Below are 17,901 nucleotides of genomic sequence, written 5' to 3' on the forward strand. Positions count from 1 at the left end.
TAAAAATGCAAAGGTATCACAAGGAAGGGCTGGAAGCAAAAAGCAAGGGAGCTAGTACAGTGTCTTTTTCATAATACCTGGAGCTTGCCCAAAGTGCCAAAACTGAGAAAATGTCACAAGGCAAAAAAAAAAATAGAAGAGATGCAATTTATTTTTAAGAAGGAATACCAATATCCAGATTCAGCGTAATCACAGAAGGAATGGTGGCAACACTGGGTCTATATGACAGCATACACCACCTGCCTACAGTATGCTAGGGACCCAAAATAGGCGTATTTGCTCATTTTCAGAAATGCATAGTTGAGAAACTACTCCATTCCCCAATGATGAAATGGATATGGAGAAACACCTTAGTCTGTGGGGGGTGTCTACCACCTAAACTTGCGTGCACCTACCTCCACCTAAATTCTCCAAGCAAATAAAGTCAGTTGGTGTGTTTAGAACAAATCTAAAAATGACTAAGGCAACCTTCCCTGACAGAAAAGGGAAGCTCACACAGGGCAGACAAAGCCAAGCCTACCTTGGTGAGACATCAAGTAGGTAGCACAATTGCCAACAAAGGCAGGATCTGGCCCTTCCCAGCCTGAGAATATTTGAAACTCACTGCCTGGGAGTGCCCTGCTTATCTGACAAGAGGCACAACTGAGAGGGAGCTGCCTCTGTTCAGAGCTGGAAAACCAAGAATGGTAGAGGCAAAGGGCTGAAGAGAGAATGAGCATTTAAAATGTTGATATGGTAGCTTTGTACCTATTCATGGACCATTGCATACAGCTTAAAAATGGTTTTCAGAACTGGGACCAGCTTCCTGAATTCCAAAAGGAATTTGTTCTTCACTGGGCTTTAAGTTGCATACTTGACATAACTTTAAATATATATTATTATAGTAGGCTATAGTTTGCAATTTACTACTATAATTTCCTAGGAAACTATCACAGTAACTTATGAAAGTCTAAGCAGCAGGTCAAAGCGCTCAGTCTGGTCTGCCTAAGCATTTGACTATATCAACAAAAAATCAGCAGTTTATGAATGCTTAAATTACATAGGGTGGGAGAGGACGGGTCAAGGTCATATTTCTGTACTTTACATTTCTGATTTTTTACAGAAACAAAATATGCAGGGCAGCTCTCCAAAGTTTTACGTGTCATTCAATTCTGGTGCTGATCTGCTTAAAAACTTGAACTTTATCCTCATGGAATGACTGAGAAAACTGTGAGGCTGCATTTTCCTTGATAGTTCAGACCTCATCAAGAAACATCCAATTGCTGAGTCAGTAAGATTTTTAAAAAGCTTCTCTATAATGCAGCTCTAATACTGGATTACTTCCAGTCTACTTTTTTGACCCTTTGTTGAGTTACGTGGCACGGATTTTTCAAACAAAGCCTTCATTGCCTGCCATTAATCCTTTTGGGTAAGCAAATCAGCAAGCCTTTTAATCACTGCGATTGATGCAACCACTCCTAGAAAAGCACAAGCCATCTGCCAATTTCACAACCATCAGATCCATGAGTGAATGAAAGTACAAAATAAACAGCATGGTGCAGAATGCCACGGCTGAATAAAAAATTAGAACCACGACTGGAGAGACGAATTTCTACTTTGTGGTACTACAATCCACGGAGCAGTTAAATCTCAACATATAATTTCTATTATAGTAGTCTTTGCTATGAACCACAAGTCTAAGCACAAACCCTTTTCTGTGTATTAAAAGAACAGAAGAATGCAGTCACGTATGCAGCAAATATGAACATAATGTAGGTTTTCATAGCCTACCTTGCTCCTGCTGCCTACAATCATGCTTTGTCTGAAACAGTACTTCAAAATAAAGTCTTTCTATGCTTTACACTTTAAAATGTTGTGATTTGTGTCCTATACAGTTAAATAAACTCAAAAGTGCTTAATGGGATATGAGATGCCCCTTCAAAGTGATAAAATAGGCCTGATAAAATCAGCAAAGGCTACTGCAGCAAAGCAGTTGATAAAACTAGGTGCAAAACAAAACTCAAGGCAGGTCTGTTTTGAAACAGTTGAAGATGGAGAGTTACAGTGGAGACAAGGAAGGGTCACCCTCTGCATATATGGATTAGAATAATTTATCTTTGTTTAAATATATAATTTATATTTGTTTTCTTTTAATGTACTTCTTGAGAACATAATGGAGAAAACCCCTTAAATACATTGAAATATGAAATCATTGGAAAAAAAAAGTCTAATCACCATCACAACCCATTGGAATTAATAGTGGCTATAAGCAGAAAAAAAGACAATTTGATGCTCTGCTCAAAAATGCTGGCAACAGCACAAGAAGCTGGGGCCTCTTTTAAGTCTCCCTCAAACTTGCAAAGATCGAGCCTTTTCAGCATAAGTTCAAAATTCAGAGAGCCAATTATTTAACAGTACCAATCAGAAAAAAAGGCCAGCAATAAACAAAAACTAAAAATTATAATTATTGCTCCCTTTCTCTTCTCCCAGGGCAGAGATTTCCACCTCCAGGGACAGCAATTGCATTCAAATTTAGAAAAAGAAGTTGATTGGGCATCAACCTGTTGTCATCTTATTGCAGGGTTTCCATACTGTTGTCTCCTATTGCAGAAGTTTCATACCTTCTTGGTGTTTTCTCAGGGGCAGCTCCTCAGAGCACTGACTCTTTCTTCTTCACAAAGCAGCCAACTGACTCCAGTTCCCTTCTCAAGGGGCCACCCCACTCCTTTATATCACTCTTCTTCTCATTGGTTACAGCTGTGGCCTGTTAAAGTCAGGCCTGCTCCTAATCTTTGATAATTGGCCCAGCTGCAACTCCTTTGGGGTAAGATTACTTTCTACACTATCTTTATTTTCTTGTATTCTATCCCACTACATCAACCACTGGTTACAAGCGGCACAAATAAACTTGCAGTAGGAAGACAACATAGTGAGAAGGTAGAGACTTTCCTGTACAGGTTTGGCTAATTCCCACCAAGCCCCCAGTTTTGCAAAAAAGGAGCTGCTCCCCCCTCATCTGGGCAGGCTCATATCCAGTACTGTTCCTCAGGCTGAGGGAAAAGCCACCACTGGGAGGGCAGAAGCAAGCAAGTCTCTTAATCTGATGCTCAACCAGTAGCAGCTTGGGAAAATGAGGATCAATAACCACCCTGCCTGAATGCTGAGAAGGGAGTCAACCTGACCCTGGCAGCTTCTAGATGGGTTCCTAAGGTGAAAGCAATCAGTAAAACGTCAGGAGATGAGAGAGACCTACACAGTCCAGCTTTTGTTACTGGCATGTGGTAGCTTCAGCCACACTCGGTGAAAAGCTCCACTTGTGTCTGGGCTCTTCTGAGGTCTCAGTGTTCATGCTCCTGAGTAGTCAGGGAGAGGACAGCCTCCTTTTTGGATCCTCACTTAGAACAGGGACCAGATGAATCACAAAGTTTCCTGCCTAAGGGTGAATGGCCAGAAGTTGCTCTATTTATGTTCCCATCACTTAGGCAACTTCCACTCATCTGTGTCTGAGGCAGAACAAACTGAAGAGACCAAAACAGTGCCTTGGTTTGGGGCTGTTTGTAAAGCAGTGTGGAGGCCTTTAGCCAAAATCATGTCCCAGGCCTCTTTATTACCTGTATCCATGTACTAATAGAGAGTACAGGCACATTCTTACTAAGGAAAAAAAAAAATCCTGAAAGCATTAAAGATTTTTTTTTGTTTACATTTTTTTCTAAAAAGCATCAAACCATTGTTGGCATTGTGAAAAAATTTGATCAGTGTTTTCAAACTTGAATGGCCAAGTTCTATAAAAATTAAAGCGGCCTGGTTGACAGAAATAGAATTAAGTTTCTGAAATCTGGATCCTTTGGCAATCAATTTAAGTGTGTATTTCTGATGTGAAAGCGTGGACTTAGATGTCTTATTTAAGTGTCTCAGTAAGACAATACCAGCATGATTATTCAATGTCCAAACAGAAGATTTTAATTAAAATTATTTTATCTAATTCCATGTCTTGAAAGACATTTATCTGCAGAAGATATACAAAACTTAAACCCACTAAAAACTGGTGCTATTCACTTAAACATATCTGTCATTTCAATAGCAGAAATAATTCAGCAGGCCAAGTGGCAACATGAATACAGGAGAAAGTGATCCAGAAATAGATTTCTTTCTTGGCAACAGTTTTGGATTTGTGCTGAACACAGGGTTGATAATGGAGAGCTGTTTTTGTTAGCGCTGAGCAGGACTTGCACAGAGCCAAGACCTTTCCTGCTTTTTACACAGCCATATTGATGAGGACATTGCGGGTGCATGGGGGGCTGGGAGGAAACACAGCCAGGACAGGTGACCCAAAGCGACCAAAGGCACAGCCCACACATGTGACATGATATTCAGTGTGTAAAGTGGGTGGAAGAAAGAGGAGGAGGGGATGCTTGGAGTGATGGGATTTGTCCTCCCACATAGCTGACTAATACTGCTTACCCTGTTTATTGCACAACTACAGTTTTTAATAAGAGTTTGCTATATTTTAAGTTCAACACTTACAAGGTTTACATTATTTATTTATTATTTTACTGGTGGCTTCAGGCTGTTCCTGGAAATTAATGACCAATTACCAAACAAGGACCACTGTGAGGTGTTAACCTTTCCAGATGTCAGCAGTACCCCATGAAGTAATTTACAGAAGTTTAATTCTCATAAGAAATGCGGAAATAATCTTTCTGCTTTCTAATCTAACTCTTTTTGCGAAGAGCTACAGGTTTTTTTTTCTTGCCGGAACTCTTTCCTAAAACCTTTTAAAGATGTTCCCAATGTGCTGGGTCTTTCTGAAGGCTTTAAGCTTTGAAATTTGGTGCATTCAGTCTCGATCAAAATGGCTAAGGTTCTGCCAACAGAACCTGGTCTTTTAGGCATCAGGGGGGAAATATGCTTTGCTAAAGTGGGTCATCTAGCCTGCTCCTACTGGGGCAAAAGCTTCAGTATATTCACAGAAGGACCAAGCTATGATCTGGCTTTATGTTTGCTATTATCTCTTGAATCAAAAAAGTCATCATTACTTTTAAATTCTGTGAAATATGCATTTCATTCATATTTATATAAGAAAATCCAGAAGGTTATAATCTCCTACAGTCAGAGCCTCTGAGACTTCCTGAATGGTCCTTCTACTTTCTATATATTCTCCCTATTTGACATTTTATCAGTGCCTTTTATCTTCCAAATCCCACATTTAACCACCATCTCTTATACTTTCTGCAAAAAAAGGGGCCAATTTTGACACTTTTGAATTTGTATATTCTGTTTTAAATATCTACCCTATTTAAGACTCCCTTGAAGCATGAGAAAAAATGAATATGTGTTGCAAAGTTCAAGAACTGAAGTGACAAAGAGTTGAAGGCCAAATCAGCTAATACTCAAAAAACCCCAAAAGAGATCACCATTGTAGACATGGACCAAAATTGTCTTGCTCTCACATTAATATCGAGGCATTGCTCTAACAGTGGAATCTAGTCTGCAGAATAGGGTGGTTTGCTGTATAGCTACTGCAACACTTATAAATATTACAGAGGCATAAACTTTGCAAACCCACATGTCAACAAAGTCTTGTCCTCAACTCTAACAAGAGGAAGGGGAGACAGACAGATAACCAGTGTAGATTCATTACTTTTGCCAGATTAAACCTGATCTAACCCAGACAAGCACTCCTGTCCACACAGCTACATTCCTCTTTCCCCTCCTTCATTTGAAGGGATCAAATATCCCCTCAATCAGCTTATAAGTTTTGCAAAGATTCTAAAAAATCTTGAAAAAAGAAATAGACATAACAGTAATCCTGATCTAATTTAAGAAACTTAAAAAAACTAGAGGAAGAACATCAGTTAAAGAAAGCATATTTTCTGGCTGGTTTGAAAAAAAATTCCCACATAGTTCAGGAGGCAAATAGCAGAACCAGAGTAAGGATGTGCAGGAAGCTACCCAAGACAGCCCACACCTGCAAAACAGCATCCTGGTCAACGTCACTTGTGGTCATGGCACTTTCATATACTGATCTAAAAGCATGCTGTCTTAGGAAAAGGAAAGTTTGTCTTATGTCTGTGCTCTCTGTTTAGTGCTTCTATCCTCCTCCTCCACTGTTAGTCATATAAAGAAAAATAATTTAAGTCAAGCACTTAAATAAAAGTAATATATATATTTTGATATCCCTAGTTCCTATAATAGACAACTACAAAACTATGATTAACAATCACTGTCTCCACATATCAAGAGACTGCTATGCCTTTTACTCATGATTACTACTGAATAAAGTTACTTAGATGCTGAAAGGATGCATAAACCCCAATACAGCCACTTTGTGAAGTCTGAGGTGCTGTTGTAAAACCATGAAATGCACTTGCCCATAGTTACCGTGAATATACTTGAAAAGAACGCAGTGTATTTTTATGACAGAGTATACCATGCCAGAAATAAGGAAGATGACAATTGCTATCAGATTAGAATTCTCATAATCAAGCAGTCTAGAAATTCAAAGATAACCTATATGCACACAGAGATGTATATTTTTTTATATTTTACATATGTAAATACTACAAAGACAACTGAGAGGATGAATTTTGTGTATCAACTCAGACATACAAAATATTTCAAACATACCCTTATACTAACTTGTAGTATGACCTTGTAGGTTTGTTCCATTTTACAATACAGTCATTTTCAATTGAAGATTAGCCTGAGTGACAGAACCATCAGTCAGTGCAATTTTAGAACATTTTAAAGCATTACATAAGCAGGAGTAAACCTGGTCTTTTCATGATGTGAACCTGAATAAGGCGTAACACTGTGGCAGCTACAGCGCATTTCCTTTACTTTCTTTGTGAAGGCTTTCCTCTATCACACCTGTGCTTCCGTAGCCTTTTAACCAAGCTGCTGTAAAAACATGGAAATTACCTAGTCAGTCCTCTCTTGGATAGACATTCCTCCCCACATGATCTACTGAGTCTGCCACTGAGCCTATCCAGTGGCTTACAAAGTCCCACAGTTCAAGTGCTGTCAACTGTGCTTATCACTCCTGGTATTCCAGAAGTGATAAAAAGAGGGCTCAGTCATCTCTGTGAGTCCAGACAGAGTATCTCCTACTTTTTCACTTGAGATATTTACATATATTTCCCCAACATGTACAGGTAATAGGGCTGAGGATAGGCTCCAGCACTGCTCCATGATAATTTACTGTCAAAGCTGTAATTAATATCTTGACTGGTGCTTTTTCACACACCAGGTAGCACGGGTGTGATTGAGTAATAGTCTGGTTGTAGCAAAATACAAGGGCTGTTCTTAATAGACTGTGTAGATGAGGACATGATATTTTTTTGAGGGAAAAAAGTATATTATATGGGTACAAACTCTGTTGTGCTACTTGAGCTTAAGGCCAAGGAGTGGGGCTTTGCCCATAGATGCTTTCCCTACATAATCTACTTCCCTGCAAATGTGCTAAACGCCTGGTGAAACATGGCAAGAAAGCAATAATCAAGTTTCAGCAATCAAGTTTAACCTCTGACTGCTCTGTCTGTGATTACTTATTGGACAATTTTAGGGCTTTGCCTTCCCCATACTACCTCCCCACAAACATACACTTTCTCCTCTGTTTTCTGTAAGGATGATTAATAAATGAAAAACTGTCATTGTAATAGGGAAATGTCTCTCAGCTGAAGGCCTTCTATGGCACAATGACCACTGGGAGCCTGTCACTGCAGCAGCTGCCAAGCATCTATGACAATTGTTGCTGTAAGCCACCCCAACAGCCAGTGAAGATGACCCTTCAGAAGGAAGATTGCAAAGCAGAGCTAAGCCCTTGAAATAAAATGGCAGTTTGCCAACCTGATACATTTTATTTAATTTTTCATAATCCTACAAAACCATTGTAGGATTATTGTAGGTTTTGTTCAGTGCGTCTTTCTTAACCTAAGACTTGTTTTCTTCATTAACCTTTCTTGACGCTACTCCCTGCTCATGCACATAGTTTTAATTGGTTTATCGAGCAGGTATGTGGCACACACTATCCTCTTTGGCTATACTTTTTTCTTAACAGAAAATATTAAGATGTTCTGTAGAAGATCCAGCAACCAAGAACAACCCTGTTTCATGAGTACAACAGAAGCCAGCAATTGTACATTGGTGTGGTCAGAAAGAGCTCTTAGGGATTGGTTTTAATTTTTTATTTCTACTCTATCTTCCTAATCTTCTACTATACTTCTAAATAAACCCTTATAATGAACACATCACTCCACTCTTGCATATGAAAAACTATATATCAGCAGTCAAGGAAAACACTGTCAGTGTCTTAAAATCCTCATTGCAGAGCAGCTAGATCTCTGAAAGGCATATACACTAACCTTCTAGCATGAACAAAAAAAAAAAAAAAAGAGGATGAAACTTCAAAAACTACCCCTTTTAAAAAACTAAATGAAAATTTCAGTTCAAAGATCTAATGTACAACTACATACTCTAACTGAGGCAAAGGTTGTCATGAGTCGCTGTCTTCAGCAAATGAATATAGATTTTAAGGATTACATGCATATCTTGCCTAGCAAGCAGCTGCAGTAATTGAAGATGCTGCTGTTCCACAGCAATATGTTACAGCCATGGGGCTGGAGGTTACTGCATCGACCTGCATTCTTCAGCCACTTTATCTGAAATCCAGCAGCTTAGCCCAACACACATTTTCATGACAATATAAAATAAAACCACTTAATTTTGCACTGTTGATGAACACTTTCATAACCTGTTGACTCACCTAAGAGGTTGTTTTTAAAACTTTTGCAGCTGATTGCCATGTGACATGCACTTAATATTTTAATTGTAAAAAGCTGAAAATTAAATACAAGATTAAAAATTGGATCCCAATTTGCTTCTTCAGAAACCAAGCTGTTCTCTGGAGTAGGTTTGGTCTACTGTGCAATTAGGATTGCTCACCAGTCTAGCACTGGTGCTTCAGACTTTCCTACAACTAGCCCAAAGTTAGTACACAAATTAAAATCTTCCAATGAGAAAAAACCCCTTTTTAAAATATACAGCCAGGATCTGAATTTCATTACTCAGTCTCTTCCTGCAATACACTCTAAAAAAACTAATTTAAACAAGGAAACATGACAGTTATGGTTTGCCCTGAGGCAAAAGCCCTAAAGAGATATGGGTTGCAGAACTAAAGCTGTGACAATCTGTACAACATACATAACTGTAAAACAAAGTGATAGGGTAAAATCATCAAGCATCTGAAAAACAAAAAATAAAATTCCATTCTCTATATCAGAAGTTATCAGTAGAGTACAACCAGCATGCCAAGTTTGCATGATTGAATTCAACACATATCACATTTAGACTGTTGAAAACAAAGATGCTTGTAACCATGTTCTGAATTGCCTGAACAGTAACTTGAGACACAGTTTTCTAATAGTCAGAGTGGAGAAATGTGCTTGTGGCAGGGTACCTGAGGGAAAGAAACACCATTTTCAATTATTTAGTTGATGACAACCTACACTCCACAGCATAATCACTTCTGTAAATTACAAAAGCCTTACTCCTGTTGTAATGACTTGTAATAAGTCCAAATGCATTGGAGCATGACACAACATCAAAACTACTACATAAAGTGTATAAGATCATTATCTGGCTCAGAAATTATTATTGTAAATAACATCTTGTGCAATTAACAATATCCACTGAATTTGAAAAATGACAAGTCATTTTCAGGCCACCTGTACATCGCTTCTCTAACATTTACATATTACTGTGAAACAAGGACATCTTTATAGTTAGAGCCCAAATCTTGAGAATTTGGAATGCATGTGTTTGAGGAAGAGAGAGCAGGAATGTCTTCACTGGATGTCTGTCCTCTGTTTGCTGTATGTTTTGAACTCCAGCATGTGATAACCTCAGACACTGTCTGAACTGGATAAACATTTGGTAATTTTCTGCTTAGCAGAAAACAGTTCAGATGTAGGTTCCAGCTGTCATATTCCATCCTTATTCTTCTTATCTATAACCAAAACATAATAAGCTTGTTTCATCATAAAATAAATTTAGTGGAATAAGGCTTTTAGATGAGTGCATAATGAAAGTTGCCTTCTATGCTCTCTTCCTACAGGGCACAGGACAATTTCAGTTTTGAACATCACACAGTTGGTTTTTTATAGGATTTCTGAGAATAAAAAATACATTTTTGTTTTGACAGTTTATGGGTTTGGATCTAAATCATCAATGTAATTGTCCTTAGTGAAAAGGTAATGTGATTACAATGACTGTGTCCAACTGTTAACAATAGGGCTCTCTATTTTCAAAAGAGACTGCCTTATTTTTAATGATAATTTATGAAAAGAGTAATAAAAAAAATCCCTAGCATTTTTCAACCCTTTTATGTTGAGCCCTTTAACGTCATAAAGTAATCAAAGTGACAGTTTCAACTTCCTGTGCTTCACCAGAGCACCTCATCAATAAAAAACCAAGAAAGTATTTTCTACAACAAGAGAAAAATCTACAGCAAGTTCTCCTGTCCTTTTCCTATGTCCAGGGATGCATTACCCAGGGAATACTGCATAGGTGCTCATTAGAGTGTTACTGCATTTTGAGATGTTTCAGTAGCCTCTTGGTTTTCATTACTTTCCTCTCTACCTCCTTTTTCCTAATGTTTCTCCATCTTTACTCTCAGTGTATAGAAAACATGCTAAAAGGAATTACACCCACTGCTGAGGCCTTTTGTGCTGTATTTCAATACTTCAACATATATCTGTTTCTGAAACAGAATGTTGGTACTCTAGTTATAGTCACAATGATGGAATAATAAAATATTTAAATAAAAATTATTTAAAGGAATAAGTTATGTCAGACATAAAATGCAGATTTGGGTTCCTAAAGAAACATGGGGTGTTTATAGAGCTATATATGTTTCTTACAAATATAATGCCATGATCTTTAGATCTTCATAATACACAAGGCCCAGAAATAATATGAAATCAGACGTGCAACAAACCCAGTCTTGACAATAGAGAAACGTTTTCTTTTCACTGTCTCTTTATCCAAAACCCAAATCACAGTCAAACTGAACATTTTCTGAGCTTTGAAAAACTTGGCTAGATTTTTCCCATAAGCATTTTCTTCTCCTATGACCGCCAGATCACAGAAATACCAGACAAGTTATTGTGGTCAGACTGATGAAAAGCAGAGGTTTCTTTTCAGTTGTGCTGGACTCATTTGTGCAGTCAGTATAGGCAGTGACTGAATGTTCACCTAGATTTCTGCAAACTTATTCAAATTGCTTGAGATTCTTCCAGAAGTAACTCTTGCATTCTAGCAAGCACCACTTTTATTAGCTAACACTTCCATTCAAAAACAATGAAGAAAAACAGCAAGACCTATTTTGTATAAATTTACCATCTAACCCACTCCCCACTTTTCTTATCATGAAGTAGCTATTCCAGAGACTTCAACAGCCCTTTTAATATGTAACATGATTATTACCAAGACTGGGTCAAAGCCCCCTTAATGTCTTTAAGGCATTTCCAACTTGCCAGTTGCTAGCCCTATAGAGTAAATACTGCAGAATAGCTGAAGTGAACTCTACAAAGTAATTCATTTACAACTGCACTCTTGAAATCCCTCTGACAGGGTAACATGAGGTGTGTGAGACACCAGACACAGTCAGTACACTTTTGGCAGTGAGATTTCATAAGAAAGTGCATGACTGGACTACTTCCCAAAATGGAGATTTGCTAAAGCAAAGTTATGAAACTGACGAACAGCTGATACAGTAAGTCGGTAACCTTCCTGGAGTCTCCTTTCAGAGTGGGTACTAAAACCTGGTGAGCGCCTTCTTCACTGAAAAATAGCCCAAGATCACAGCACGATCCTGTGTACAGAAAAGCTGGGCACTGCACCACCTAAAATATAATCAGTATTCTTTTATTTACCACCTAATATACAATCATTCGTCTTCTACTCTTTGAATCTACCATTGTAGTTGTCTTCTGAATCACATACCACACTGTAATCTAAATGACCAACTGTCCACACCATATAGCTCATTAGGAACAGAGCAAAGCTGAACTCTCCTTCTTGCTCTATTTCCATAATTAACTCAAAATCTGCTCTCTCTTACTGTTTTAATGTATATTAATGAGATATATTTTATTCATCTACTAATTTATTACAGAACTTTTATTTCAAAAACTGGATTCTGAAAGAAAGACTCGCAGTTACTGTTGTTTTCAGAGTTCAGGTTTTTGATCATCTGATAGTCAGGAAACACAGTAGGAGATGCTTTGTATCAGGGAGGTAACAAGGGACTTAGGAAATCAGAGGATTTATTTGTAGTTAGTTGTGCTATCAATAAAACAACAGAGCTCCTGCTAAGGAAGCAGTTTGTTGGGGGCATGTAGCACAGTAGGAACACCATGTCTGTCTTTAAAGGTGACCTGAAAAAAATTACGTTATACTGCTGAGCTGTTTATTATGGGGCCTGTTCCTTTCACAGCACAAAACCTGTCACACTTAAAAATTACTCCAAAATTTACTCCAAAAATCCTTGTTTGAGAAAACCTGCAGGAAAGGCATAACATTACACAGAGTGTCAGAAGACATGCACCATACAAGTTCACACCCTGATAGATAACAAACCTTCACCAGGAAATGATATCACTGATCTTTTGCTATGCCCTTCATTTTTTCAGTAGTGACACATTTTAGTAAGGCCTGCTGCAATAGAACATAACATCTTCAAACTAAAAGATGGTAGATTTCAGCTAGATACAAGGAAGAATTTTTTTACAATGAATTTGGTGAGACATTGGAACAAATTGGCCAGAGAGATGATAGTTACCTTCCACTGATGCTACATTAGGTGATATGACAGTACTTTCCATAAACAAATAATAAAGTATGCAAATAACTATTCATCTGTCTTAATTGGCTACCTGGTTCTTCATCAGTTTAAATTCATAACCAATCTCTTCTTTGGCTGAAGATAAATATCTTCATCATTCAGCTTTTAATTTGCTCAATATTCTACTATCTTCTTCTCTTGAAGAGGGATGAAATTATGAAATTATTATTAGAGATATTAAATAGCTTTCATATTGACACCTATGTAAAAATAAAACCTCTCTCAATGATATGGGCAGGTTGGCTGAATGGCAGCTAAGGTGTTTTACTTCCCAGGCTGAGGCTGGCACAGCCTAAGTTCCATTTTAATTTTTTTCCTTTTAAAAGGAAAAGAGAAAGATTATCTCTTGAGAGATAATTTCAACAAAGGAGAAAAACATTTAATTGACAGAAAATGTAAGGATAAATACAACTGTGATCTTACCAGGAGCTATAATGCATGTCTTTTACTCTGTATTTTGATAAATGCATCATCTGTCCATGAAATGGAAAAATGTCTGATGAGAGCATATCCCTCCCAGAATGTGGCCGTCTCCACCAAGGTCATACAGTTATGAAGATGTTTTTCCTCCATTACAGCACATTTTCATTATGATTTATGACTGCAAAAACCTTTTCACATTAAGATTTGTTTGATTGTCTGTTTCTATTAAGGGTATCATAATAATATTTTTCTATTTTCCAAATAAATGTTCCACACTGCCTAGCATCCGCCAGACTTGCACAGGAATGTGACAGTGATTAATTTCTGTTGCTGAACTCTTTATTTCCAATAACTAATTTAGGAAACTCACTGCTTTTAAATAACTAAAAGGTATAAATTCTGCAGGGTATTTTTGCTTATGTAATTGATAAAACATCTTCCTATAATACCTATAAATTATGACTGTATTATATAAATCTATCTCCTCTGAAGTGTCCTGTAGGACATGGCAGTATAGGCAGGTGCTGTGCACCGAAGTATAAAATTTAAACTATGAGGAAAAACACATCACCACAATACCAGAACTTCTCTGAAAAAATAAATATAAAAATACTTTTTCTGCTATAATTTTATCTGGATGATAAAGTTCTGATTAAATCATATAGAATAGAAATAAATTATATATAAGGTTTTTGAGACTGCTCAATATCATCTTCCCATAGGAAATAGCAAAAGCACAATTTGTATTGGGTTTTAAAAAGCAAATTAGACAAACCACTGGAAAATTGTGGAGAATAATGGTGCAGTGGCACACAGAAGGACAGGTAATTTAATAGAACTTTCCTAATATCTTAGAACTTCTCAGTTGCTGGTCCTTCCTTAGGTAAAACTCTCATCACGCATAGACAAAGTTGGAAGCAACTGCAAAAATAAATGGTAAACTAACACTCCATTTTTAAAGCAAGCTCATCAAATTATCCTTGCTTCTACATAATCCTTTCTGATAGCTGAGGCCCACATTAGAAAATCAGGAAATTTTCTTGTGTAGTGTCATATATTATACGTGCTTAAAAAACACTTTAATGTTTAGAAAACAATTTGGTCATGGTATGAGCTACTATTTTTGAAGAAGCTATAGGAAGTTTTTTCAGGCAGTGATGAATCCAAGTCATAGTACAAATGGATAATCAGACTTTGGATCAAAGTAGCTAAAAGTTTGGTTTCACCACTCCACTGATCTGCAAACCACTAAAGCCTCCAGAAATGGCCAGGAGCCAAAATATGCTGATATTTCATCAGGTTTAATATCCATATATTTATGTTCAATTTTATTGCACCTTACAGGAAAGTACAATCCAAATATTTGGGTTAATAAAAGTTCAGATGACTTCCCATGCAAACATAAGGCTGAAAGTTGTGTTGAACAGAAACCCACTCCTCTGAAATATTCTCTGCTAAGAACAATATCTTTGGACACTTGACCAGACTACGGAGGGGAGTAAAAACATGTTCTTAAGATACTCAGCAGCTGTTCCTTATTGTCTATTTTACTGGAATTCAAAGACAAAAGTATTTCAATAATGCATAAAATCATAAGTATGGTACCTACCTAGTGTGCAGGCAGGGTCATCACTTACTCATTCTGCACTATCTTTGGCTCTAACTCAGCTATTCTTGGTAGGTGCACAGAAAGAGCAGGAGCTAAGGAGGATACAAGGACACTGACACAGACCCTTCACCATACCATACTGGAAAGCCTCTCCACATTTTCTATTCACCTAGCCTTATATCACTTCTGTGCATGCTACAACCTGCCATTTTATGTACAGGATTTTACTGTTTGTCAAAAAAAAACCCCACTAAGATGTTTGTGCCAAACAGCTCCTCTTGGACAAGACACAGGACAGCAGAGACTTTGTCTGTGAATACACAACTGGATTTTAACAGCCCTGGAAGAGAAAGGGTTGAACACTCTTAATCTATTGGCCAGCATCCAAAAATATTATCTGCTAAAGACCTATTTCCCAGACATATTTTTAACAGCATTACTGTGTTAGTCAAATCTAACAAGAAAGTGAATTCAGCTGATGCTGTGAGGATAATGAAGTTGTTATATTTTAGCATTCTGTCCTTTTAGAAATTATCATGGGATTTATTAAGTGCCAATCAATCACATCTTTCAGGGGCTAAAAGTCTTGTATATGACAAAGGCAATGTGTTACGTTATTTCTGTATCATAAAGCAATTTACCAGGCATGGAGTAGTGTAGTAAAAGAAAATTACAGTAATTCTCAAATTGACCAGGATGAATGTGCTCCTACCTCAAGTACACACTGAGCATCACTGAAAAGAGAGGTCTGAATTCCAAACAAACCTCAACATGCCTCAGCTTGCAGCTGAACACATTCCCTTTCCTCTTTCTCAAAGGTGCTATGCTGGAGTTCTCACAGGCTAGACACTTTGTTGGGGTCAGTTTTGTCTTACTCCGGCCAGGCTATTATGCAGGAAAATTATAATTTTCAAATTGCTGCAAGTACAAACACCACCTTGCTTTTGCAAACAATAATATAATTAGAGGCTATTATAAAATAATAAACTCTGAACCATAATTCTGCATGTTTTCACAAAAAATGCACAGACTATAACTTAAAGTACTGTAATTATTTTAACATTCAAATAACATTTCATGGAAATGTTTTGTCCAATGCAGATTCAGAAAGATGCAACACCTTGAACAGTTGCAAAGTCATAAATGAACTCATAGTTCCTGCACGTGCCTTAAGATTTTACAAAGGAAATGATCTAAAAGCTTTGAAAAAGGCACAGATGGTTTTTCATATCAGAATGGCACCAGAAGTAACAAAAAAAAAAAAAAAAAAAAAAAAAAAAAAAAAAAAAGAGAGAGAAAAAGAAAAAAAGCCAGGATAAAACCCCACAGGGTAACAGGGTAAGGAGTCATTTAAGGGGAGTAGCAATGCTGGTAACAGAGATCTTTTCCAAGGGCAAAATCTTTGGCTAGACAGTGGACAAAACTGAGTATACCATGTCCTAAAAAGAATCCAAATACTTAAAAATTTTCTGACATGCCAGTCTTTACAATGTTTAAGTATATACCATGTTTTAGTTTTGCCTATAGGAATTTATCTGAGAAAGGACATTCCATCTCCACACATTGCTTTCTTCTTTAATCCAGTACTGAAAAACAATGGAAGATATGTACCTATTCCCAATCGAAGTAATTAACTGGAATGCAACTTCAGGCCTGACAGGTATCTGACAGCTGAGGAATGAAGCAGCTACACAAAATACCAAATGTAAGGAAATACTACAAAAAACATAAAACTTCATACAAATACTAGAAATTCTGAAGCCTTCTCTTTCTAGGAAAGCCTAACAAAGGCATCCTATAATTTACACCTATAACTTAATCTAAATTTCAATATGTGTGTTTCCCTTTTAAGATCATATGATTAATTTTACCTTCAAAATGGAAAAGCAGTTCAGAAAAGTGCTTTTTCACAGTTAAACCCTAACTCTTTTGCTTTTAAGTGAGAATTGAATAGACAAGAACTACAGTCTCAGAATGCTACAGCCTGAGGCAGATCTCCCAAGGAAATAATTGCCAAAGCTCTTTGCTGACAAGCAGACAAAATAATGGAGAAAAGAGTCACTGTGAATAACTGGAAATAAATTTGAGATTTAAAGGAGAGAAAAATTAAATAAATGTGTATTTTTTACTTACAGAAGCATGGCATGCACTGAAAATAATTTAAAACACATAAGCAAAACTACAGAAGGTGGATTTGAGAAATATGACACTAAAAATTATTAATACTGCCATTAACTGGAAGAGAACTAAAAATATTATTTAATTGCATTTATAAATATTAATCTAAAGTATTAAGACCAAAAGTACCTCACAGCATAAGTTTTCCTTCTCTTTTTAGCAGCATTACCTGGCAGCAGCGTGAACAGGATGTTTTGCTACAACACTAGACTTTATTTATTTATTAATAAATTAATTAATCCATAAGCATCTTGTGCTGTGACTAAAAAAATCCTGATCCCTTGCCTACTTGTGACAATGAAATTCCTGAAAAACTGAGAAAAAACAGAAGACATTAAATTTTTCATGACAGTGCACTAGGCTGCTAGAGCAGTGAGCTTGCTGTTCACCATCCATGCCATGGCTACCTACCTATAGCATGGGACAACCTTGAAGCTGACAACACAGCTGAGCCTGCTTAATCCTGGTAGAGCAAGATGAGTTCTCAGAATATTTTGATCTCCATGACTAATGGCAGCACACGTGGAAGAGCTACCAGAGGAGCAATATAAAATGCTGTGTTCGGCTACTTTAGTGCACTGATGTTCTACACGGCAGTAAAAGCTAGCTTTAATGCCTTCCTGTGCTTTTTGGGAGAACATTTCATAACTAGTAATTTGATATTAAAATACTAACACTTCATGCATTTATGATGTAAATATATTAATTAATATTCTTGATTTAATTAAAACCTAGCCAAAAGCTAAGTTCTCCATAAAACTAGACACGTGGTTGTCAACAAAATATATGGCAACATGGAAAGAACTAA

General features: G+C 37.1%; 1 protein-coding gene across 3 annotated transcripts in view; it reads right to left on the reverse strand.

Moving 5' to 3' along the window:
* The window catches only part of LOC136554676 (SAM and SH3 domain-containing protein 1-like), a 537,178-nt gene that overhangs the window by 373,879 nt on the left and 145,398 nt on the right, over window positions 1-17,901 (reverse strand). The gene's annotated exons all lie outside the window — the stretch shown is intronic.

The sequence above is a fragment of the Molothrus aeneus genome, chromosome 3 (genome assembly GCF_037042795.1).
Source record: "Molothrus aeneus isolate 106 chromosome 3, BPBGC_Maene_1.0, whole genome shotgun sequence".
In the NCBI taxonomy this organism is placed as follows: domain Eukaryota; kingdom Metazoa; phylum Chordata; class Aves; order Passeriformes; family Icteridae; genus Molothrus; species Molothrus aeneus.